At 47.1% G+C, this 23,647-nt stretch overlaps 1 protein-coding gene and 1 pseudogene across 2 annotated transcripts in view; one reads left to right on the top strand and one right to left on the bottom strand.

Moving 5' to 3' along the window:
- The window catches only part of LOC135904734 (ipis-1-like), a 196,699-nt gene that overhangs the window by 7,231 nt on the left and 165,821 nt on the right, over positions 1-23,647 (top strand). The window lies entirely within an intron of this gene.
- Positions 18,107-19,246, bottom strand: LOC135904768 (ipis-1-like; annotated as a pseudogene).

Raw genomic sequence — 23,647 nt, 5'->3', positions numbered from 1 at the left:
CAAGCGCGATAGCTGGAAATGGGCATGGAGGAGCCAGAATGTCGAGACTAGAAATGAAATAGACTTCATACTCTGCGCTAACCATGGCATCATACAAGATGTGGACGTGCTCGGCAAGGTGCGCTGCAGTGACCATAGGGTGATAAGAACTCGAGTTAGCCTAGACTTGAGGAGGGAACGGAAGAAACTGGTACATAAGAAACCGATCAATGAGTTAGCAGTAAGACGGAAAATAGAGGAATTCCGGATCAAGCTGCAGAACAGGTATTCAGCTTTAACTCAGGAAGAGGTCCTTAGTGTTGAAGCAATGAACGACAATCTTATGGGCATCATTAAGGAGTGTGCAATAGAAGTCGGTGGTAACTTCGTTAGACATGATACCAGTAAGCTATCGCAGGAGACGAAAGATCTGATAGAGAAACGCCAATGTATGAAAGCCTCTAACCCTACAGCTAGAATAGAACTGGCAGAACTAGAACTTTCCAAGTTAATCAACAAGCCTAAGACAGCTGACATCAGGAAGTACATTATGGATAGAACTGAACATGCTCTCAGGAACGGAGGGAGCCTAAAAGCAGTGAAGAAGAAACTAGGACTAGGCAAGAATCAGATGTATGCGCTAAGAGACAAAGCCGGCAATATCATTACTAATATGGATGAAATAGTTCAAGAGGCTGAGGAGTTCTATAGAGATTTATACGGTACTAGTGGCACCGACGAAGATAATGAAAGAGGGAATACTCTAGAGGAATTTGACATCCCACAACTAACGCCAGCAGAAGTAAAGAAAGCCTTGGGAGCTATGCAAAGGCCGAAGGCAGCTGTAGAGGATTAGGTAACAGCACATTTGTTGAAGGATGGTGGAACAGATTGTTCTAGAAAAACTGGCCACCCTGTGTACGCAATGCCTCATGACCTCGAGCGTACCGGAATCTTGGAAGAACCACAACATAATCTTAATCCACCAGAAAGGGGACGCCAAACACTTGAAAAATTATATACCGATCAGCTTACTGTCCGTTGCTTACAAAGTATTTACTAAGGTAATCGCAAATAGAATCAGGAACACCTTAACTTCTGTCAACCAAAGGACCAGGCAGGATTTCGTAAAGGCTGCTCAACAATAGACCATATTCACACTGTCAATCAGTTGATAGAGAAATGTGCGGAATATAGCCAACCCTTATATATAGCTTTCATTGATTACAAGAAAGCGTTTAATTCACTCGAAGCCTCAGCAGTCATGCAGGCATTACGGAATCACGGTGTAGACGAGCCGTATGTGAATGTACTGAAAGATATCTATAGCGGCTCCACAGCCACCGCAGTCCTCCATAAAGAAAGCAACAAAATGTCAATAAAGAAGGTCGTCAGGCAGGGAGATACGATCTCTCTAATGCTATTCACAGCGCGTTTACAGGAAGTATTCAGAGACCTGGATTGGGAAGAATTGGGGATATGAGTTAATGGAGAATACCTTACTAACTTGCAAGTTACTAATGACATTGCTTTGCTTAGTAACTCAGGGAACCAATTGCAATGCATGCTCACTGACCTGGATAGGCAAAGCAGAAGGGTGGGTCTAAAATTAATCTGCAGAAAATTAAAGTAATGTTTAACAGTCTCGAAAGAGAATAGCAGTTTACGATAGGTAGCGAGGCACTGGAAGTGGTAAGGGAATGCATCTACTAGGGCACTTAGGGACCGCGCATCTGGATCATGAGACTGAAATAATCAGAAGAATAAGAATGAGCTGGGATGCGTTTGGCAGGCATTCTCAGATCATGAACAGCAGGTTGCCATTATCCCTCAAGAGAAAAGTCTATAATAGCTGTGTCTTACCAGTACTCACCTACGGGGCAGAAACCTGGAGGCTTACGAAAAGGGTTCTACTTAAATTGAGGACGACGCAGCGAGCTATGGAAAGAAGAACGATAGGTGTAACGTTAAGGGATAAGAAAAGAGCAGGTTGGGTGAGGGAACAAACACGAGTTAATGGCATCTTAGTTGAAATCAAGAAAAAGAAATGGGCATGGGAAGGACATGTAATGAGGAGGGAAGATAACCGATGGTCATTAAGGGTTATGGACTGGATTTCAAGGGAAGGGAAGCGTAGCAGGGGGCGGCAGAAAGTTAGGTGGGCGGATGAGATTAAGAAGTTTGCAGGGACAACATGGCCACAATTAGCACATGACCGGGCTAGTCGGAGAAGTATGGGAGAGGCCTTTGCTCTGCAGTGGGCGTAGCCAGGCTGCTGCTGCTGATGATGACCGCTGTGCCCTGCGCCTTTGTAGTGTTATGTATGGTTGCTCTAGAATTGTTTACAGTGGACATTCTTTTCAAAGCTTTCTTTAAACGCGTCTTGCGGCATAGATCGATACTGTTAGCGAAGTTATAGCTGTTCTCTGAATGCACTTCACCTCCTTCTGTGTAGACTTCTTAGGACCTTTGCCGCCCTTCAGAGGGTTCTACGATATCCTGGTCACTGTCGATAGCTTCACTCGCTGGCCTGAGACGCCTTCATTATGTAGAACATGGCGGCTGACACTGCCGCTTCAGCCATCGGTTCTTCAGGGATCGCCCATTTTGGCATTCCCGCCGAGATTGTTAGAAGGGGGCATCGCTTCGAGCCCTCGGTTTTGCTGAAGCTCACGAGCTAGACCTTCGAATCGGCCATATCAGTGCACACAGCCTATTATACTCAAAACAGCTGATTGGTTAAGGATGTTCGACCGCCCACCCATGGCTTTGCTCATGGCTGATGATGTTCACGACCGAAAGGTCACTACTGTACCGTGGAGCGGCTATATAGGTTCCCGAGCTACTGAAGAAACTCTCTTCTGCTGTCCTATCCACGTCATGTCCTCCTCGTGGCCACCTCGTGCCCACCTCTGCGTTCGCCAGGTGATTTTCTGCGTCCTTCACCATCGGACAATCGTATTCTCCAGCATTCGTGCAATGCCGACCGGGGCTCGACAACATGCAGGACCTTTTATATTCCGCACTCTCTGTGAATGTTTCCAGGTGCTCCTGCGAGTTGACACTACACTCGGCGTCCTCTACAGCCGCTGTGCACTGGGCCTCATGATTTCGCAACGAGAAGACAATCACGATACGTGTCAGTGGCAGTGACAACGCCGTGCCCCTTGACCACCTCGAGCCCGGCATTGTTGAAAGAGGCCTGTTTGCATTTCACGAGCACATCTATGTATTGCCGTCCACCTAGCAACTTCTTTATAAAATGATCAATGCCGCCGCAGAACTTCACGCGAGCCACTTTTAAATGGCAAAACTGCATCCCTAAATGCAGAAGTTTTCTTGTGGAGACACTGAAGCGAAGTATCTCGGGCAGCATCACTAACAAATCACCCTTTCTTTCTTTTTTTTTTCTTACGATGAGGTCACTTGACTGACCAACTCTCAGATCAGACTGACTCTTGTTTTGAGAAAGGTTTGTGTTTTTTCAGCCTCGTCTATAACACAAGGCTCAGTGATTTCACAGAATTATAAACAGCACTCGAACTGCCCATCTTAGTTCGGTGCAGTTACTACATCTGTACCCACACATAAACGTAGATATAATTAAAAAAAGGTAAAAAGGCTTTTGCTAAAAATTCGGCAGACACACTTTAGACTGCTTACGTGTGGCAACGCGAAAGCATAATTGTCTTTCTTTTCTGCTCGTTCCTTGTCCGCGCAAGCTCTCACCGGCGCTTTCATCGCGTCTTGGTAAGGCCAAAGGAAAACGCGCCAAGCGTCTCAACGCGCTCACTTGCCCGCGAGGAGTTCAGAACTCGAAGTTCAGACAGATGTCTACCCACATCTGAGGCTGTGGCATGCCATCTGGCCTGCGGTCTATCCCCGCCACTGCCTGTGGGGCGGGAGGAAGCTAACTCCCGTCCACGTAACGTGGGAATGCACGAGAAGGTCCCCGAAAATTAAATTCCCGTCCTGTTGCGATCCAAAATCACAAATAGGCAGCAGTGGGAGACAATCCTCGCCGGTACGGACCTGGAGAACCCGAGGGGTCTCCTTGACCAGGCCCGGCGAGTAGCTCTGGCCAATGGAGTCTCGGAATAGGGACCCACCTTCCCGCTCCCAACACCCCTTTCCTTTTCATTCGATAAAACGTTCTCTCTCATAACTCGAAGGACTGTCCAGCGGCGTACAAAGGGACATAAATGCTTTCTTTGTTTTTTACTTTATCCACTCATGACATTCACAACCTCCTGCCTGTTGGCTGAGCCAGTACGTGCCCAGCAACGCACGCACTAGGCCACATATTTTGCCAGCCAGATGGCTGTGACGTGACGCGTACAATCACGCACACACTATGCACATATCTAGTCAACCTGAACCGCGGAGCCGCTGTGGCGCCGGTAAAGCGTGCTCGTCTCGCGTTCTGAAGGTCCGGGCTCGATCCTCACGAAAACCAAAGTTTACCATAGTTTTCTTTGCGAAGGCATTAATTTACTCTGTTTATGGGAACCTCACTGAGAAATTTGACGCCAATACGAGCATTTTTCGATGTGGCTGTACTGTTTGCCGTCGGCCATTACGGTACCATCATTCGGTCACGACGCCGACTACAACGCCGGATTTTCGCGTAATGGGGCACATGATGCTTTCGCTTCAAAATATTACCAGTAAACGAGTTCCCTTAAACGTACGGATGACATCGCTACTGAGGTGTGTGCAGAGGTGCGAAGCACATGCGTGAAAGCGCGATTCTACTGCGTTTTTGTCATTATCTAATGCTCGTTTCCTCGTCCGCAACTCGCGTAGCCGGTCGAGCACGTGGCTTTAAGTAGTAAATTTAATCACACTGATGCCAATAATCTGTTCTTCATCGGTCTTTCTCTCTGTTTTCGGCACGCGTCGTCTGCTATTCGCGCTCGCGTCGTCTGGAATGGTGCCACTTGCTATATATTCTGCTCGCGGATATTTTGCGTGCCGCCGTCTGATTCGCAAGCACGCTGCACGCGCCGTTTCCTATGCGTCGTCTGCCACTGCCGGCAAAGCTAATCGCGGAGACGCGTTCTCGTCGCTTCCTCGTGGTTGCTTCCCGTGATGACGTCGGTGTTCGTCCTTGATGATGCTATTTTGCTTCTTCGCCGCAGTCATACGTCGGTATATTTTCACCGCGGCTTGCGTTAAAAACCTGTGAAGCTGTAGCAACGTGTGCGTTCTGTTTAGGACGTTCGCGACGAGCACGAATACTAAACATGAAGCGCACTCACGGTCTTTGCGAGATGCGTGTTCCCTGGGTGATTGTCTCACTCACTCTGCGTGGTTTCAAGAGTCCGCCTATTCGAGCGCTGCCGATAGTTGTAGTTGGCGCCGGGCGTCCCTCCCAAGGGTTCACTGGCTTTCGTAGCGTCTTAAAAAGGGCAGCTATGCTATACACTGCCTAGCTGTCTCATGAAGGGCTAGCAAGCCCACGCCGTTTTCCGTCTCCTAATGTGGCTTGCCGATGAGGAGTGAGAGGTCGGGAGGCGAAAAGAAAATTGGGGGGAGGGGTTATTTTGCGGAGTTATAGGATTTGAGGAACGCACAAGGAGCACACTCGATGACCGTCGACATATCTTCGAGCACTAGCGTTACCTAGGTTTCTAGATCTGGGTTCTCGATGACCCCAAAGTATGGCCAATCAAATGGTCCAAAGTCGTCGTAGGACTCCGCCGATATTCCACGTTCGCTTTTGTCGTGTACCTGCCCTCTAACGAGAAAAGTCGGCAGCTTGAAGCAAGCGTGCCGTCCCAGCACACAAGATGCGGAGAGAACGCAATCGGGAAGCAGGACTCGTGTCAGCGTGCGAGTCCTGCTTACACCAAACACTTGGTGTAACATTGCTCTTGCACCAAAATCGGCGTTAGGGCAATGCCGTGACCGGGCCCTCCCTCAGAATTTTCCACGTTCTTGTAACAGTTTAACTATGGGGCTCTTCCGACTCACAAGGTGGTGGTCGCTCAGTAAACTCGCAGTCGCCCTGAAACACCTATGGAAGCTAAGTGCAAATGGAAAAGTGGCGACATTAGTTGACCAATAGGGGTCCAACAAGGGTTGCCTTGTTGTCCGGCCGAAATGTCGGCTTTAGGCCGAAGCCTCTCTTGCTCGTCCACTGTCACTGAACGAATACCTCTTTCAAGTCATAAATGTTTTTGTGGAGCTTCCTAGAGGCTGTCGTGGAAACCACCAAAATCGTCTAGAAGCCGTGGTCTCAGGCCAGGATTCGCTACGTAATCTGCACATGTTCAAAGGCGTGTCTGCAGCTGGTTTGCTTAAACTGTTGACATCGGAACAGGCCCTCAGACGTCTTCCTTAACATCGGGGAAACGTTGCCCGGTTGCTCCAGCGTCAAATGTAAACAGATGGGCCCGTTGTGTAGGCTGTCGAACAGCGCACGTGTAGATAATACAACATTATTTTTGGTCTTTGGTAGGGATTTCAGGCCTTTCATGCTTAAGTACTCGCTCGCCCACATATTGGAATAATCGAGTTTTCTTGATATATAGGAACAAAATTCAAGGCCATTCCGCCCTGCGAAGATGGTTGACCAGCGGAGCTACAAGTATCATGGTAAGGAAAGTGGTGGTAAAGACTTCATTGGCGTGACTCACTGTCACTTAATAACGACTGTCACAATGGCTTTGTGGTCGCTATGGTACGTATTGATCGGCATACTCGCAACTGCAAATACATCCTTTGATAATGTAAAATCGATGCACGTGCACCGCGGGGTGGTCAGTTAAGCCGGATTGGTGTGGCATCGCAAACGATATGTGTGAAACACGAAATGCGTAAACCACTCTGTTTTCGGTCCCAACACATCCACATAGAAATCAGCGACAACGACCACAGGGGTAGTGTCACCGCAACTAACCCACGCAAAGTGGGTAGTCACTAACCTAAGGGGGTTATGAGCGATTGCATTTTGTTCCTTGCTTACGGGAGGGGGGGGGGGGGAGTATGAGCCATTACCTACGGGGGGTATGAGTCATCGATGATGACAGTTTTTGACATGCTGTTTTGCGTGTTGTATGCATGATGAGAAAGAATGTACGCACTGTTAGCTTCATTTTGCTGAGTGCTTGTAGCCTCTGCCTTACGGGGCTAGGAGCCATTGCACTTTTGCTTGCGTACGAGGGTATGAGCCATATTTAGTATGAGTATGAGTTTTTGCGTGCTGACACGAAAATTCTACGGTCATTTTGTCATTCTTGTTTGTTTACATATGATAGTGAAAATGCTTGTCAAAGCATTGCAAATTGCAGAGTTGAGTATGAGAAAATATGCGGAGCCGGAACAGCGACACATTCCTCCAGAACGTTGTCGAATGGGCAAATGGTTACCGAACCGGAGGGCCGCTGAGGGTTTGTTTTCTACAGCCAGGATATATTCTGAGGCATAGTGGTGTTTGTAGTGCACGTGTAACGTTTACTGTACCATAGTGCCAAAACAGATATTCTGCAGCTTCCATTAATATTTGCAGCGCAAAATTGAAGGAAGCACACACACGAATAAATAAAATTCATACGAGCCAATTAACTCAGGAAACCAACTAGTCTATACCTTTCGGCCTTGAGGGATAATATTGGTGCTCTGCTAAAATCTTACACATCGCCCATGTTTTGCTACGCACATGGAAACATACATACATGCATACATACATACATTACATACATACATACATACATACATGCATACATGCATACATACATACATACATACATACATACATACATACATACATACATACATACATACATACATACATACATACATACATACATACATACATACATACATACATACATACATACATACATACATACATGCATACATGCATACATGCATACATGCGTACATACGTACATACATGCATACATGCATACATACGTACATACGTACATACATACGTACATACGTACATACGTACATACATACATACATACATGCGCTGGCCAATCAACTTTGGTGATAAGTGAGCACCTTGCCTTGCCCTTTTTTCCCGTGTACGTACTTTCACGCGGCGTTTAGCCACAAAGCACTGCTTCTGCAGACAGACAGACCTACAAGAGAAGCATTCCGGTATGAAATCTGCGCCTCCTCCTAGGACAATTAGACGGCATTGAGCTTTGCAATTTTTTTTCCTTTTCTAAATGCGCTTTCCATGGCATCCTAAAAGCAATAGACTAAGCAGGACCCGCAACTCGGACCATTTCTCGCTCCAACTGGAAGCGAATTTGCAATCGAGGGCTGTGCAGCTGGCCCCAGACAGCGCGCGCCGCTCTCCCTCGCTCTCATAACCTTCGCGGAAGTCGATGCTCTCGCGCTGCCCGTGTCACGTGGCGCGCTATCGAGGTCGGTGCTCACAAAACGCGAGGTCTATTCTGCCGGCGAGAGCCCCCCCCCCTGCTCCTCCAACGGTATCGTTTCCCTTCCCGAGGCTGGCGTGTCCGTTCTATTCCAGAGTCTCATTTTCATCCTCCTCCCGGTTTGCCACGCGACGCTGTTGTGACGGCTGGCTGGTACGTGAACGAAAGGGAGACGGCAGCCAGTTGTTCGTAGCGGATATTTAGGCTCCCGCGTCCGCATATACATATCCTGGTTAGCATAGAAGCGTCGCAGGGCACTATTCTAAGCAGAGTTCTGTGGCAGAAATAGCTGCATTGGTTCTTACGAGCAGCGGGTCTTTATCTGGACAGCATTGTAGCAGCCAGCGCCTCCACGACAATCTGAGCTTTGCGGCACTCGAAAAAAAAGGAACAGTTTTATTCATTAGCGGCATACTTGCATAATATCTAAGATAAGTGCACTTATTATTGCGAAGCTGCCTCGATAAATATTTTGCAATTCGCAAACATCCGCGCCTCACCGCGATTGTTGAGTGTCGAGGCACAACGTTGGTTGAGCAATGTTTAGCGAAGCTGACCGATTGAAGTCAGTTTACGTGGATAGGTATTAAAGCGAGTTTGACGATTATAAGTAAACAGACTCTTTACATTCTGCGGTCGGGACGCGCTGGAAGCACTGCTTGTTTGTGTGTCTGCTTGCCTACCCGTCCTGACTTTCCTGTGCTGTCTGTCTGTCTGTCATGTAGGTCATATCTGTTTTGTCTGTCATGTCCGCTCTTTATGGTCAGTCTGTCATGTATGCCATACCTGTTTGGTCTGTCATGTAGGTCATATCTGTCTGTTCTGTCCTGGCTGTCCATCTTTCACGACTTTTCGTTGTATTGTGCCTGTCTGTCATATCTATTCTTCAAGTTAGGTCAGTCTGTCCTGTCCTGTTCAATCCGCCCACTCCCTTCTGTCTGTCTGTCTTCGAGATATCTATCCCGAAAATGTGCCACAATATACATTGGCACCGAAGTTAATTATTTTTAGCAAAAGATGCTCCTATGAGTAGTGTGGCGCAAAAGTGTGTGTGCTACCAATGTATTTTCATAGCTCATTTGGTGTAGCGTATGTCGAAATTCGTGTTTTCTGGGGAAACGGTTGTCGGATTTCACTACTGCGCAATTTTCAATGGCAGAATTTCAACTTCTGTCATAAAGTGAACAATTAGAGATGTACAAATCGCGGAAGCAAAGGAACGATCTAACCAACTGCTTTTCTGGAACTCATGTTCCACGAGTCAAGTCCTCCTCTCCAAGATAGTCGACGCCTAGGGGGCGAAATTGTGTTGAGTGCCACTGAAAACTGATTCTTCAAATAAACTTGAAGTCACTTTGAACTAAAGAGCCTCAGGATTCTCCCGAAGCTTTGGACGTCCACACCTATAAGCGCACATACCGCTGAACACCGGACCGCTATCTCTGTGGGAAAAGGAGCATCGTGTCCCATAGCGGCGTGCTTGGAGTCGGCGTTCTGCGCGACTGGAGCTGGGCGGCCGCCGCGGACCAGACGAGAATTTTAAGACCCCGCTTTCAGAACACAGTGGTCCTTTTCGGGCTATATATACCCTGCACACAGAAGAGTTCGTTTGCGCTCCGCTTCTTGCCTTCCTCCGATCGCTCCATGGAGTCCGTGTTGATCTTCGAGCGGGCCGAACGGTGCCTGCCACTTTATGGGCCCATGAAATTTTTTGCCGCGCCGAAGACAAGAATAGGCTGTGTGCACTGCACTCGGGCCTGTACTGTTCATACAAAGCACCCAGACAGCTTCTTTTTCTTCTTCTTCTTTTTATTTTGTTACAGCAATGCTGTACAGGAGAGCTTCACAACGGTTTTCGTGAGGCTGCGGCAGCAACGTGTGGAAGCGTGGTCGGTGTCGAGGAGGCGCATTTTACGGAGTGGAGCCAGTGCAGCAAAGAGCAGCGCAGCATAGAGAGAAACATGCGTCGGACATAGTGGGGAGTATAAAAACACTGAACTAGCCAATAGCGAAGGGTTAGAAAAAGACTCGAGTATACCGGATTCCATGAAGCTCATAATAGAAAGATCTTGAAGCGCAATGTCACATAAACAAAAACGGAACAGAGAAAAAGAAACAACAACACAGGGCTTCTATACATAGAATTTATCCCCCCTTAACCCTTCCCCGCGTGCTGGTTACGCAACCGGAACTACCTCTAGTTAACCTCCCTGCCTTTCTATGCATCATTTCTCTCTCTCTCTCTCTCTCCCATACTTCTGTTCCTTCTGTTGCAAACATGAAAAAAGATGCACGACCGCCACTGTCGTTCTGGTATTTGTTCGCTTTAGACTGCACTTCTTTCCAGCGCCAGCGAGATCAGGATGCAGCTTTAGCAACAGGGATGAAGTGTTTTGTTCACAGGAGAAATTGCCCCGCGCGTAAGTTTTGCGTGTATTCGCGGGCTTCTTTCACGCTCGGAAAAACACCTTTATGTAGCACGTATTGAACAACAGAGAGCTGCGTCGGGAATTTTTCATGTCGCTCTACGATTCTCCCATCGACACTTTTCATCTAGTTATAATATCTGAGAAGTTGATTAACTAATTAATACGAAATGCAATTAGGCAGAACGCAAAAATATCTGAGTATCCCCAAGCGAAGGCAAACGGCATTGCCTTGGTTCTGTCCAGCTATGTGGCATTTGCATATTTTTAAATATCTTGGTGCAGGATAGTTGGGACACCCTGTACGCGTAGCGCTGAATACAGGGCGATTGGTGCGTTGCGTAGCCTACTATGCATGCATATTTAACCGGAACCATCCATAGGCAGAGCAACTTTGTACAGAGTCGCATTGTCGAATTGCATCGTAGAGTTGAATGGTGGAATTGCATTGTAGAGTTGCAGTAGTCACGTGCGTGGGTGCGTTTTGACATGACGAAACAAAAATTGAACGAATCTCGGCGGACTTCGCTGCAAATGACTTGTAAGCGCAGAAGCGGGGTGGCGCTATGTCAGTACGTCACGTCATGCAGGAATAGTTTGTCGCACACACTTCATATTGGTTAGAAGGGTTGGGGTAGTTGGTAATCCACGATAAATGTTATTTGAAACCAGGACTAGGAAACGACAGACACAAGCGTAAGCTGTCAAATGGTTGCAATGGTAGGGAGTCGAGAGGTTTTATGCATACATAAGTGTGACGTCACATGAGACGTCATAAAATATGCGTTTGTCATCAACAAAACAGACTTGCACACGTGCATTTGCAGCAGCAAGATAGCCAGTTAAATTCTTAATAGTAAGTATCAGACCCAAGTCACATATATGTCGCTGGTCTACGCATCTGTCAATCAACTTTCGTAAAATTCGGCCCCGCTATATAGGATAACTAAGCTCTTTTTGATATAGTCGCAACGAAGCCACGCTGATGCAGTTTTTCCCAAGGCGCAAAATTTCTGCCGCTTCAAACATCATTCGTGCCACCCGTTTGTTGTGCCTGGCTATAACCTTGCAGTGACTAAATAACGGCCAACAACCACAATCCCTTCAGTACAAACCCAGATGCGCTTGCAGAGCCCTGTATACATTATTGTTATGTTCCCGAAGCCAGATTGTTCAGTCATCGATCGTTCATAGGCCCGTTTGGCCTATGTACTTTTTTCCACAGTGCGGGATCGCATATACCACCTTTTTCTGCCCATTCCACGTCCTGATTCCTGTGGCTCTTTGTGCATGTCTTCTTGCTCGTTCTGCTTTCCCCCCTTTACCTTACATAGTGACGCTAACTTTTGGGGCGCCACAGATATGACAGATGCATCATATGATGTCTTTCATGTTACGTCACACTTATGTGTGTATAAAATCAGTCGACTCGCCACCATTAAAACCAGTTGAACGTTTGCGCTTGTGTCTGTCGTCTGCTACTCCTCGTTTCAACTGGTGCGAAAATAACACTTACCATGAATTTATATTGATGTCGTGAATGGCCCAAGTCTTGACAGTGATACATTCTCTAAGGGTCATCCAGTGCTAGCTTCATTACAATTCAAATAAGGGTTCGTGTCGATCTTGGCCTTTTGCTGTTGTCCAGATTTGTTTAGCATGTCGAGCGAACTATAAACAGTGCTGACGTCTTCTCTCTCTCTCTCTCTCTCTCTCTATATATATATATATATATATATATATATATATATATATATATATATATATATATATATATATATATATATATATATATATATATATATATATATATATATGTATGTATGTATGTATGTATGTAGTTTCAAGCAGGAGGCTGTGTTGTTCGCCGCACGAAGAACTCTGGTTAAAATAACTTGCACTGCTGTATCCTTCCGGCTTGAGTGCAGTGACTTCATTATTTAGGTTTATAAAAGACAGCTTGGAAATAACCTTAAACTGAAAATGTGCAGTGCTATTGCATAACAAAAAAAAAGATAATCTTTACAAAAACTATATTGACAAACTGAACAACTGCGTCTTACAAAAGTTTAGGGCAATCTTGGGGATTTCTTCATCCAACTTATGCGAAAGCTAACTTCCGAGATCAGCAGCACTGTCCAGTTGTGCAGCTGGTCTGGACTGTGAAGCGGCTTATTTGGGTTACTCGCTGCGTCGTGACTGGCGACAAGGAATCGGCAGGGCGTTCTCTATCTCATCGGCAGCGCTCGGCCAGCAGCATGCATTTCCGCCGTCATCCGACGGGAGCCGACCTTGTTCACCGAACGCACGCTTGAGAGCAGCACGATACCACTGCGCGAGCGCTCCGTCACGTGTTTTATTATTTTTTAAAATATTTGGCGGGCTTTCTTTGCAACCCGGAAATAAGGGCTATGTGAGGCATATCGAAAACAAAACAACCGGATCGGAGGTTTCTGAGCGTGGTCTACAAATCTGCGTATCAAACTTGGGGTCCTCAGCCAGTAATTAAAAAGTTTGGTAACTAAACCTAATTAATTAATGTGTTATGGAGAAAACAAAGAAATGTCTGAGTTACTGTAGGCTATTGCGAATAGTATGTGTTCGGTTCAATTCGCGTCCGACACGCCTTTCATTTTTAAAATCTTGTCTCAACTTACGTGGGGCACCCTGTATATTTAAGCATGTGTATGAAGCTGCTTAACTTGGAATTGAGCATCGAGACATGCTTAGACTGGGACAGGTTTCAGTCAATCACCACTCCTAGGAGCATGTGGTGCGTTACGTACACCCGTGAGCAAAAGTATACGGACCAAGGATTGTCCGATAAAGCTGCTTTTTTCCTCTGCCTTTGAATGCAACTTCAAATTGAGCACTCCAGTCCAAACTTGGCACTGTGAACTTTCCAGTGCACTCGACAATTTCAGTTTATGCATGTCAGTTACAAAAAAAATTAGCATTTTCGGCAACCCTGTGGTCTGTATGCTTTTGCTACGGGTATTCGGTATGGCTGTGCCGTTAATCGTAATCTGGTAGCGGTGCATCGCCTTGCGTGTAAATGCGAGGGCCGCGCAATTCGCAGGTGCTCATTGCAGACCTCGCTGCTGCAAATACTTCGAGGTGAGTGACACTGCACGTTGCAGTGTTGCCCTAAGTTATGGCTGCGAAACAACGGAAGCCCATATGCAGATATCGTCAGCGTATAGGCTCATGCTGGTAGTCTCTGACACTCCATCGGCGAGTCCAATAAGTGTTTTTTTGAACAGCGTAGGGCGGAGTATGCCTCCTTGAGGAACGCCACGGCTGTGTTGACGACGACTGGTCTCCCCATCTGTCGTCGTCATAAATATGGTCCGGCCTGTAAGTCAGTTCATTAACCACTGAAACATGCTACCTCCAATTTCTAACTCCTTATGTGCGTCAAGAATGGCGTCATGCAACACATTGTCATATTGATCCTTGACGTCCAGAAAGAGTGAAGCGTCGACGCTTCTTATCCTGTTCGATGGTTGACACCAAGTCAATCATGCTGTCAGTGGAGGATCTTCCTTTGTGAAAACCCGTCATCATGTTTGGCTGAAGGTTGTGCTTTTCGAGAAACCACTCTAGCCTCGTCAGCGCTATTCTCTCCATGATCTCGCCCACGCAGCTTGCCAGGGCAATGGGTCTGTAGGAAGATATGGCATGAAGTTTCTTGCCAGGCTTCAGAAGCGCTACAGTATGTCTGATTTTCCATTTCTCCGGTACAGTGCCTTAGCTCCACGATGCAGTAAAGAGGGAGAGGAGAACAGTGCGTGCATCGTCTCCCAGAGAACGCAGGGAGGCGTGTGTCATACCATCTAGTCCAGCCACTGACGATCTTCGAGATGAAGCCAGTGCAGCGCCTAGTTCTTGCATTGCGAACATGATGTCAAGACGGTCGTATGTGGATGGTGGGCCTTGTCGGTCAATTGTTGAATGTGGGCCAGAAGCTACAGCCACAATTATTTTGCAGTAGTCATTTGCAATCTCCACCTCTCATCTACATTGTACCACGGCCAGAGCCCGGAATGGGTACTTTTCTTGAGGGGTAAATCGTAAGCAGCGCATTACTTGCTATATTTTACAAAGTGGTCTGCAAGGATCAAGAGAAGTACAAAATCCCCTCCAGAGCTTAGTGCCCAGTTTGTCAAGGTGCCGACGGACATGTCGTTGAGCTCGGTGACAGATACAGTGAAAGCTCGTTAATTCGAACTTCAATAATTCGAATTTATGAATAATTCGAACTGTACGATTTGGTCCGGCCAAGCTCCTCAGAAGCCTATGTATAAAAAAGTCCGTTAATTCGAACGCGAGAAGGTTCCCTCACGGATAATTCGAACTACGCTCGCCTGGCACACGGCCAGGGAAACGCGCCTACCGCCTACACACAAGGCTACATCGCCTCCGAGCGGCGGCTGCCACCTCTCCGTTCTACGTAACCTCTGAAACTTCTTGTCCGTTGCGAATCTCGGAGGCTTTGCAAATCTTGTGCAGCTGCTATTGTTGTGCGGAGATGGCGCGGCAAGCACCAAAGCACAGCGAATCAAGTGCGTTGCAGCTGCGCTTGCAATCAAGAACCAACGAATCAGGACCTTCGCCACCTTCACATGTTCAGCGTCTTTGTCTCGGCAGTCTTCATTGGTTGTGCACCTCTGTTTTCAGCTTAGGAGGTATCGGCCGTCGCGATTCATTGTGATGGTGTTAAGCCTCAGCTAACGTTCATTTCGGTGGACATCGGTGGTGTGGCACAGTCGGACCCAGAGCTTCGACTTGAAGATGGCGTGTGCCCGCGGCACACGCCATCACTTTCTGACACGCCAAATTTCTGACATGCCCTACTGCTTCCAAATCGCAGTGCTCTCCTTCACTTTCGTTAGTTCGAACTTTCGTTAATTCGAACTGAAGCGGCTTCCCCTTGCGGTTCTAATTAACGAGCTTTTACTGTAGTACGGTCTGAGGTACATGTCGTTCTTCGGTATTTCAAGTGGTAAGAGAGATTGGATTGGATTGGAAAAACTTTAATATGGTAAGAGAGATACCTAGAGAAAATATAGCCGTGATGATATTCTGGCATGGCAGCCAGTCTCTAGTGAAGCCTTTTTCTTAGCTCTCTATCTGCGCCTTTGAACGTCCCTGTGGGGTTTAATAAAGTTGCTTATAATTAGACTGAAAAACATCTTATAATGAAGACAATTTCAACGGAAGCAATCAGTGACGTCAGAATCGGAAGGTGGAGGAAAAAGGAGTAGCCTCCTCAAGCGCTACTGCAACCCCCCCCCCCCCCCCCCTGCTGGCCATTGTAGACCTCGATATGACTGTAATTGGAAATACTTGGCGAAGCCGTTCAGTGGCGACAAATAATCGCTTTTACTCTTTCCCACTTTTCGCTCCCCAACTGCCAAGCATTTGCGACACCAAGGGAAATAACGATCCCGCGTATACTCGAGCTGTCGCTGTTGTCTCTTCTTCAGTTAACGCGATAAGGAGTCAAACATCAGGCTAAGTGCGCACAATGAATAACGTGCGGTGTAGTGGTAAATCGAGTTGGTGCTATCCATCCGTATATCTACACGAGGAACAATCCACATCCGCATGACATCATGGTGACCTAAACATCTTTGAGTATCTCATTTGTTTATTTCTTAACACTGGCCCTTCTTTAAAACTAAAAAAAATTGTTGAAAAAGAAAATACTTTCATTCAGCCCTTTATTTACCTGAAGGGTCTTTAACTGTAAATTCTCCAGCGTTAGTTATAACCTTACTTATGGCAGCGTCTTGGCAACATGGTCCCCATAATGGTGTACTAAACCCTCGCGAGAGCTCCTTGCAAAAACTCCGTTTCAATACGCAATAATTATTGAATGAAAGAAGGAAACAAAGATAGGAAGAATGAATAAATGAATGAATGAATATATTGGAACATTATCAGCTCCAACTCACAGGCGCTTCTGAGGAAAGTGTCACACGGAAATCTCCAGCCACACGCTCGTGAAAAGCTGCCCAACGTTTGGTGGCGTGTAGTACGTATCCTATCCGAGTAAAAAAAAAATACCAGCTACCAACCGGGTAGCGTCGTAGGCCGGGTTTCCTGCAATTTCGCAGCTGCCGGAGATATGACGTCGGAGGGCTTTTTTTTTTCGTACAAGGGCCATCTGTGGTCCACATCTTGTTCACGTTTCCGTGCTGTAGGCGCACAAGCAGTGCATGCATACAATAAGCTGAGCCTCGGGTTCCCTCAGCGCTCTAATAGCCTATTTACGCGAGCACGGTAAGTGCGGTTATGAATGACTTCACTTACCGCGGTTAGGTTGACTTACAGGAAAAACCCAAGCCCATTTACGCATTCAGTTGATACGGCTTACAGAAAACATTATGATGCAATGTTTGTTAGGTAGCGCTGTTTTTTTCTGTGTTGACAAAGAGCCGGAAGCCTCCCATCAAGTTTTTATAATATTGATTTTCCCTTGAAAAGAAAATCACAGGCTACAAGAAATCTGCCTTCATTAAACTTGTTTTTTTTTTGTTGTTTTCGACCACAATTCGGAGTGCACGAACCTTACATGATACAGCTGCATTTTTTTACGATTTCCTGTTCAAAGACCATCATAGTTAAGTTGGAAAAGACATTGTCAGTTACTTCTGCTATCCTCAGTGCTCCCAATGACAGAGTGCACTCAACGCGTCAACACCTCCGCGCTTCACCTGTCTTTTAACTTGTATTTTTTCACACGCATACCATATCATCACGAATTTGCGCTGATGATTTGGCGTCCTCTCGAGCATACGCTCGTGACAGTATGGAATGTCTTGTGATGTCCTTTATTTTTTTATAGTCAGGATGCCTGCTTTCTTCGCGCAGCCACTGCGATGCTAAGGGTCACGATTACGAGAACAACGCTTTGAGCTAAGTTACCTGGAATCTGTTGCCCGTGGGATACACGAAACGACGCCGAAATGCGGAAATAAATGCAACAGGCAAGAGATCTGAACAAAAGCTGCGCCTCGTTCATATATTTTCTTTACTGTCGACACTTTATGCTTCGTGACGCATAGTTCGCTGACAGCTGTCTTTTTTGGACTGGTCAGTACAGGCATGGTACCTAACTATGCACAAATAAACAGCCCTGCTGTAAATATATGCGTGTACGTTTGATTATTCGATATGCGATTCGGTATTCGGTACTTACAATTCGTATTCGATTCGTATACGAAAATGTTGCTCTTCTCCCACCACTAATCATAGCACATCTCTCTTACGAACCAAGCCAAACCTTTCAGCATTCTACAGCTCACGGACCAACCCCATGAAGAGTACAAGTTCTGGATCATTGCACATTATCAGGAACATGAAGGGGTGGTCCACAACGAAGCGTGTTTTGTGCGAGATCAAGCAGCATTCTTCTACAACTTCAGCTGTCGCCGCCGCCGCCTCTGTGCCTTCTTCATTGATATCGACGTAAGCCTTGTGTATCACCTCGGTCACCAACAGCTTGCCGTTCTCGCAGATTCCCGAAAGATCACAGTCAGTCGAGAAGAGGTCCTTAGCACCAATACGCTGCAAAGTGTCGTTCAGAGTTATCGATTGCTCCAGTTTGAACTTCGGGAGGCGTAACTCGACGTCTCTCCGGATGCGGAAACTATGAATGAGGGGGACAAGGTTTTCTGCCGTTGCGTTTTTCGAAATGAACTCAATACCGTCAACCTCCTCCGGTAGCAGTATTACCAGAGATGTGTTGAGGCCCTTGTAAGGAACTTCCAGGGCAGTGACTTTCATTTCGTTGCTTCTGGTCATGCGGTATTCGCTGTTCTCCACCATCATTTCGACGTACTTCTTGTTTCTCTAATCCAGGTAGAAGTCGTGGGGCTGGGTGCACAGCGGGTCGAACTGGTCCTTCCACAGGCCCTTGAAGTAGACGGCGTCGACAAGAACCAGGAGAGTCGAAGAATGCACGACTCCCGGAGCAAGCAGGCCCTTGATCTTGGACGACGTGGCCTGCTCGACCCAGTCGTTGATCTCCCGCCTCACCTCGTTCGCTTCGTTTCAGAAGTCGACGGATTCCACGCTGGTGGCGTAGCTGTCCCCAAGAAAATCTAGGTACTCCTTGCGGACCCGGAGCTCCTTTGCGCAGTAGATACGGTTGGCGACGTGCAGCTTGACGTCGGGAGCGTAACCGGATATTCTGTAGCGTAGAAAGCTCGAAAAAGTGTCGGTGGTGAGTCTGCTCGTCCGTCACGTGAAGGGCATCGGGCAGCTGCTGGGCAGTTCGGCTGCGCGCGTCGGCAAAAGTAATCGTCAGCACCGCCGCGATGCTGAACGGTGAGTAGAAAACGTTGGCGCGGCATTCGAAACCAAGGTACAGCTGCGTGTAAAGATCCATGGACAACTTCATGAGTGATGTGACGAGTTCGCTGTCCATGTTGCAATTCCTCTGCAAAGACAGAAAACGGTAAAATATTCCTGTAAGAATGTGTGCTGATTACCATGCCAGTTATGGCATTCTAGATTGGTTGATGCCGACTGTAGTTCGCGCACATCCTGCGTTGCACAGGGAGCGATGCTGTACCAAAACGCAGATCATTATTTGACATGCTAGTACATGCTAGCATACCATTAATACGAGCGATAGTTACCAGAGATGCTGCTACTAAGTGAGGGTACCAGGCAGTTCCTGTGCCATGTGAACGCACAAGTGGGCAACGGCTAAAAAGCCGCTACATAGGCGATGCGACGAACGAAGCTAGGCACACCGGCCTCACTGCAGAGGAATGCCACTGCTCCGGCGATAGTTGCCAGTGAGTCCAAAAAGGGCAATTGAAAAATATTGCTCGCTGATCGGATGCCTTTGCTATTTTTGGGATGTCGGTTTCGATATTTCAGTTTCATGTTCGACAGTAACCTTTGAAGTTGTTTTGAGGAGTAACACTTGTTAACGTGCCGATGGCAGCTCCGAGATTGTCGTGGTTTTGAAAATGCAACTGTAAAGTCTCTGCTACATCGCGTACTTCAACGCCGCACTTTTCTCAATTTCGCAGCCTGTAAGTTTAACCATTGCTTCAACCTTCTCACCTTCTCCGGTAACCTGTCTATCATTCTACATCGCTCCGCTGTTTTCAGTGCGTTTTATCCACTCTTTCCTCAGCTCCTTGGTGTCTAAGCTGAAATGAAGCTTGATCACGTTTATAATATCTCTTGCGTTTCTAAGTTACGTTTCCGGGACGGTAGCAGCGCGAAACCACTTTTTTTTAGCTGAATAAATTTTTAGTTATGAAGCACTTTTAGCCTTTTCCTCTGAGGGGTGCAGCTATACATGTTGAGGCTTGCGAATGTATTCGAAAACAAAATTTTGGTACACGATAAGACCAGCGAAATCATTTCTACTTTAGCAGCACACGCGATGCGTATGTGAGCCAGAACAAAGTGCCGGTACCGCTGCCTTTCAGCTTGGCTTCGTCGTGAAATGCGAAGAAAGATGCTCTGGGGTCGTTCACAAGTACAGCGTATACAGTAGTGCCATCACATTACAAAAGTTAATAAGCTTCTGCGATAAAGCCGGTCGTGTTTGCTGGTGACCACACCTTTTCGCCGTGGTTAATCGTCCAAAGTTTCGTTATCCATGGGACTGCGACTTATTAAATTAAAGGATCAATGAGTCGCTTCTCGAATTCTCCGGCCACTTCAACTTCTCTTTTCGCCCTCTTTAATTTCCCTTGTCCTAATATACTTCAACATTTCAATTAAAAGAACAGTTTGTTTTTCCTACGTCTTTCTTGTATTCCAGTAAAAGAGAATAGCGCAAACCAGGACGACCACAAAATGAGAGGGACACACACAGAAGCGCTACTAACAACTGCTTTTATTCTCCCGCCACAACGCACAAATGTGTCCCTCTCATTTTGTGGTCGTCCTGGTTTGCTCTATTCTCTTTTACTGGATATGTATCAACTCGCCCCTACAGAAGTTTTACTCAAATTCATTTCTTGTATTTGCAAGGTTGTAAATATAGTAAAATATGGAGTCCCTCGGTCCCAAACATTCTGCTTGCTAATTGCATAGCGAGGGTTTGGACTTTGGTAGACATGATGCCCTGAAATGACATACCAGGCTTTGATGTCCAGCTGCATACCCTTAACGTTCACGTGTTGGTAGGGGCTGGTGGTGAAAACCTTTATTTAACAAAGAGAGAGGGTGAAGCCCGTGGGCTCCACTAAACTGTGTGACGTCCTTAATCTGGGACTCATTGGTTGAAGCCGCTGCTCGAGCCAGTTGGACCAGAACGGTTTGTTCCTCAAGTCTGGAACTGATGAGCAGGGTCGCCTTCCAGTGCTCTCTAGTGGGGTGGGGAATAGGGCATAGGTCGTGATTCTATTGGCAGGCCCAAACTATGGTATATATATCAGCCAAACCACCACATCGCTGGAAGTGCCTATTCATTTTTGGATCGAAATGTTTAATGACAACGTAGTGCCTCCGAATCAAAGGATGTTCCACATCAGCCGCCGTAGATGTGAGTGACACCAAAGCAAGCAATCTCAATACTAGACCTATTGCTCAAATACGCAGTAATGTGGTCGGGGCACAGCGACCGCTGTAGCTCAATTGGTAGAGCATAGCAGGCGCAATACGGAAGATATGGATTTTGCTCCCACCAGTGGCATGTTCTTTCATTATCATTTGCTATATTTTTTTCTACATTCCTAAACCTATAGTCAACAGTTATACACCACACATTAAAACACACAGCATGTCTGCTGAGGGGTATAATTGTCGTACGTAGCGTCCGAAATTGGATTGGATTGGAGAAACTTTAATTATGCCTGCAGTTGGGCGCTCGCGCGCTTTGACGAGGGCCTACGTCATCCTCGAAGTTGCCGTTACTCGGCGCGGGTCTCCGCTCGCCGTTGCCTGCTCGCTGGGTCCGTGCCTTTCGAGCGCCTCGAGGACCTGCTGGACGGCCCAGAGCTGACCGTCTCGGTCGTAGCTCTTCGCGGCTGCCTCGAGCCGCGGTGGGGGTGTTCTTGATTTAGCGTCTTCTGGATATTTAATGCAGTCCCACAAGATGTGCGTGTAGTCTGCGGTCTTCCTCCGGCAGACTTGCACATATCTGTCGGATATGTCTCGGGGCACATGCGATTCGTCAGATCCGGTCTGGAGCTGTCTCAGTACTACCGCCTCCGCTCGACCCAGTCTCGGGTGCGGGGGTGGGAGAGTCCCACGAGCCAAGCAGTAGGCCTTCGTGATTTCATTGTAATCCGTCATGCGGTCCTTGGTTCCGAACCACGTCGGACGGTCTGTCGCCGGGGCGCGGTTGGTGAGCGCTCGCGCCGCGGCGTGTGCCGTCTCATTGAGGTTCTCTATGCGTTCCGACGCGTCGCCCGCGTGCGCCGGGAACCACTTGAGTCGTACTTTTCGTTCGTCTAGTTTTACCGCTCGCAGTACGCGCTCAGCCTCCCTGCAGATTTGCCCTTTGGCGAAGTTTCGCCAAAGGGAAAGTCATAGAGGCGGGCTCCGAATTACTTTTATCATCTTGGGGTTCTCTAACGGGCAAAAAACTGCGCGTTTTTCTATTCCGCTAATCCAAATGCGGATCATGGTCGGAAGTCGAACCCGGGACCTACTGCTCCGGAACAGAACGCCGTGCACACTGAGCCCTCACAGCAAGCGTGCAAGTGATGAGACCAGTTCTCTACAACGAGTTATAAACACTGCGAGCTATTGTTTGTGGCCTACGCGTTGAGGTCTACGTTTCTGCAGACCACGCGCTGAACGCGAGAGTCGTTGCTGCTCGGCTACCGGCTTCTGCTTTTGACTGCACACACATTGCAGTGTCTTATGGCTATGATGTTCCGGTGCTATGCATAAGTCCGCGGTTCAATTCGAAGCCAAAGTGATCACACTGTTAGAGATGTGCAATTGAAAAACACTGGTGCACTTACGCTTATCGAGCCCTGCATCATGGTGTGTTGCTCATGATTCAGCTTTGGGCTGCAAAGCCTCGTCAATTACTTTGATTATTAATGCGAACGCATTACATGTCCAACGTGGCAGAAAAGCTGGCGTGGTCCACAGGAGTGATACGGAAAATCAATGTGACGTCATCGGCCTCTTGTATGACGTCAGTAGTAATACAGAAAATAGTTAATGGTATAACAAAATTATTTAGCACAAATTCTGGGTAATTATTGTGAAATAAAGTAAATTACAATGAAGTCAAGTAAAGTTAGAGCAAGTTAGAGCAACGTTAATTAAGGTATAGTAAAGTGAATGAAGGTGAATAGAAGTGGATTGAAATCGATTAAGGTTGGTAGAAGTTAGACCAAGGTGGATTAAAGTATAGTTGTGAAGCACACGAGAAAATTTATGACGTCACGTATCATGACGTAACCAATTAGAGAAATCATAATGCGGTCGCATTCAAATCCCGTAAGGAGATGTAAGTGACTATCCGCCGTGGCTGCTTAGGGGCTAAGGTGTCGGGGCTGCTAAGCATGAGGTCGAGAGATCAAATCGCGGCCACGGCGGCTGCATTTTGATGGGGACGAAATGCGAAAACACCCGTGTACTTAGATTTAGGTGCTGGTTAAAGATCCCCAGGTGCTCGAAATTTTTTGAGTACCCAACTCATAATCAGGTCGTGGTATCAGAACGTAAAACGCCATGATTTAATTGTTTTACTTAAGTGACTGTCACTTTTTACTGTGATTTGAATGGTCTCACGACCGGAAAATGTCAATTGATTATTATCACTCCTATCTCGCCGGCCGCTGCCACTACCAATGCGCATTGTGTCGCCTTCACGCAGGTTATGACGTCAGCAGTACCAAT

The sequence above is a fragment of the Dermacentor albipictus genome, chromosome 7 (assembly GCF_038994185.2).
Source record: "Dermacentor albipictus isolate Rhodes 1998 colony chromosome 7, USDA_Dalb.pri_finalv2, whole genome shotgun sequence".
Lineage (NCBI taxonomy): Eukaryota > Metazoa > Arthropoda > Arachnida > Ixodida > Ixodidae > Dermacentor > Dermacentor albipictus.
Note: the sequence above shows the minus strand (reverse complement) of the source record. Positions and strands in the feature narration are given on the sequence as shown.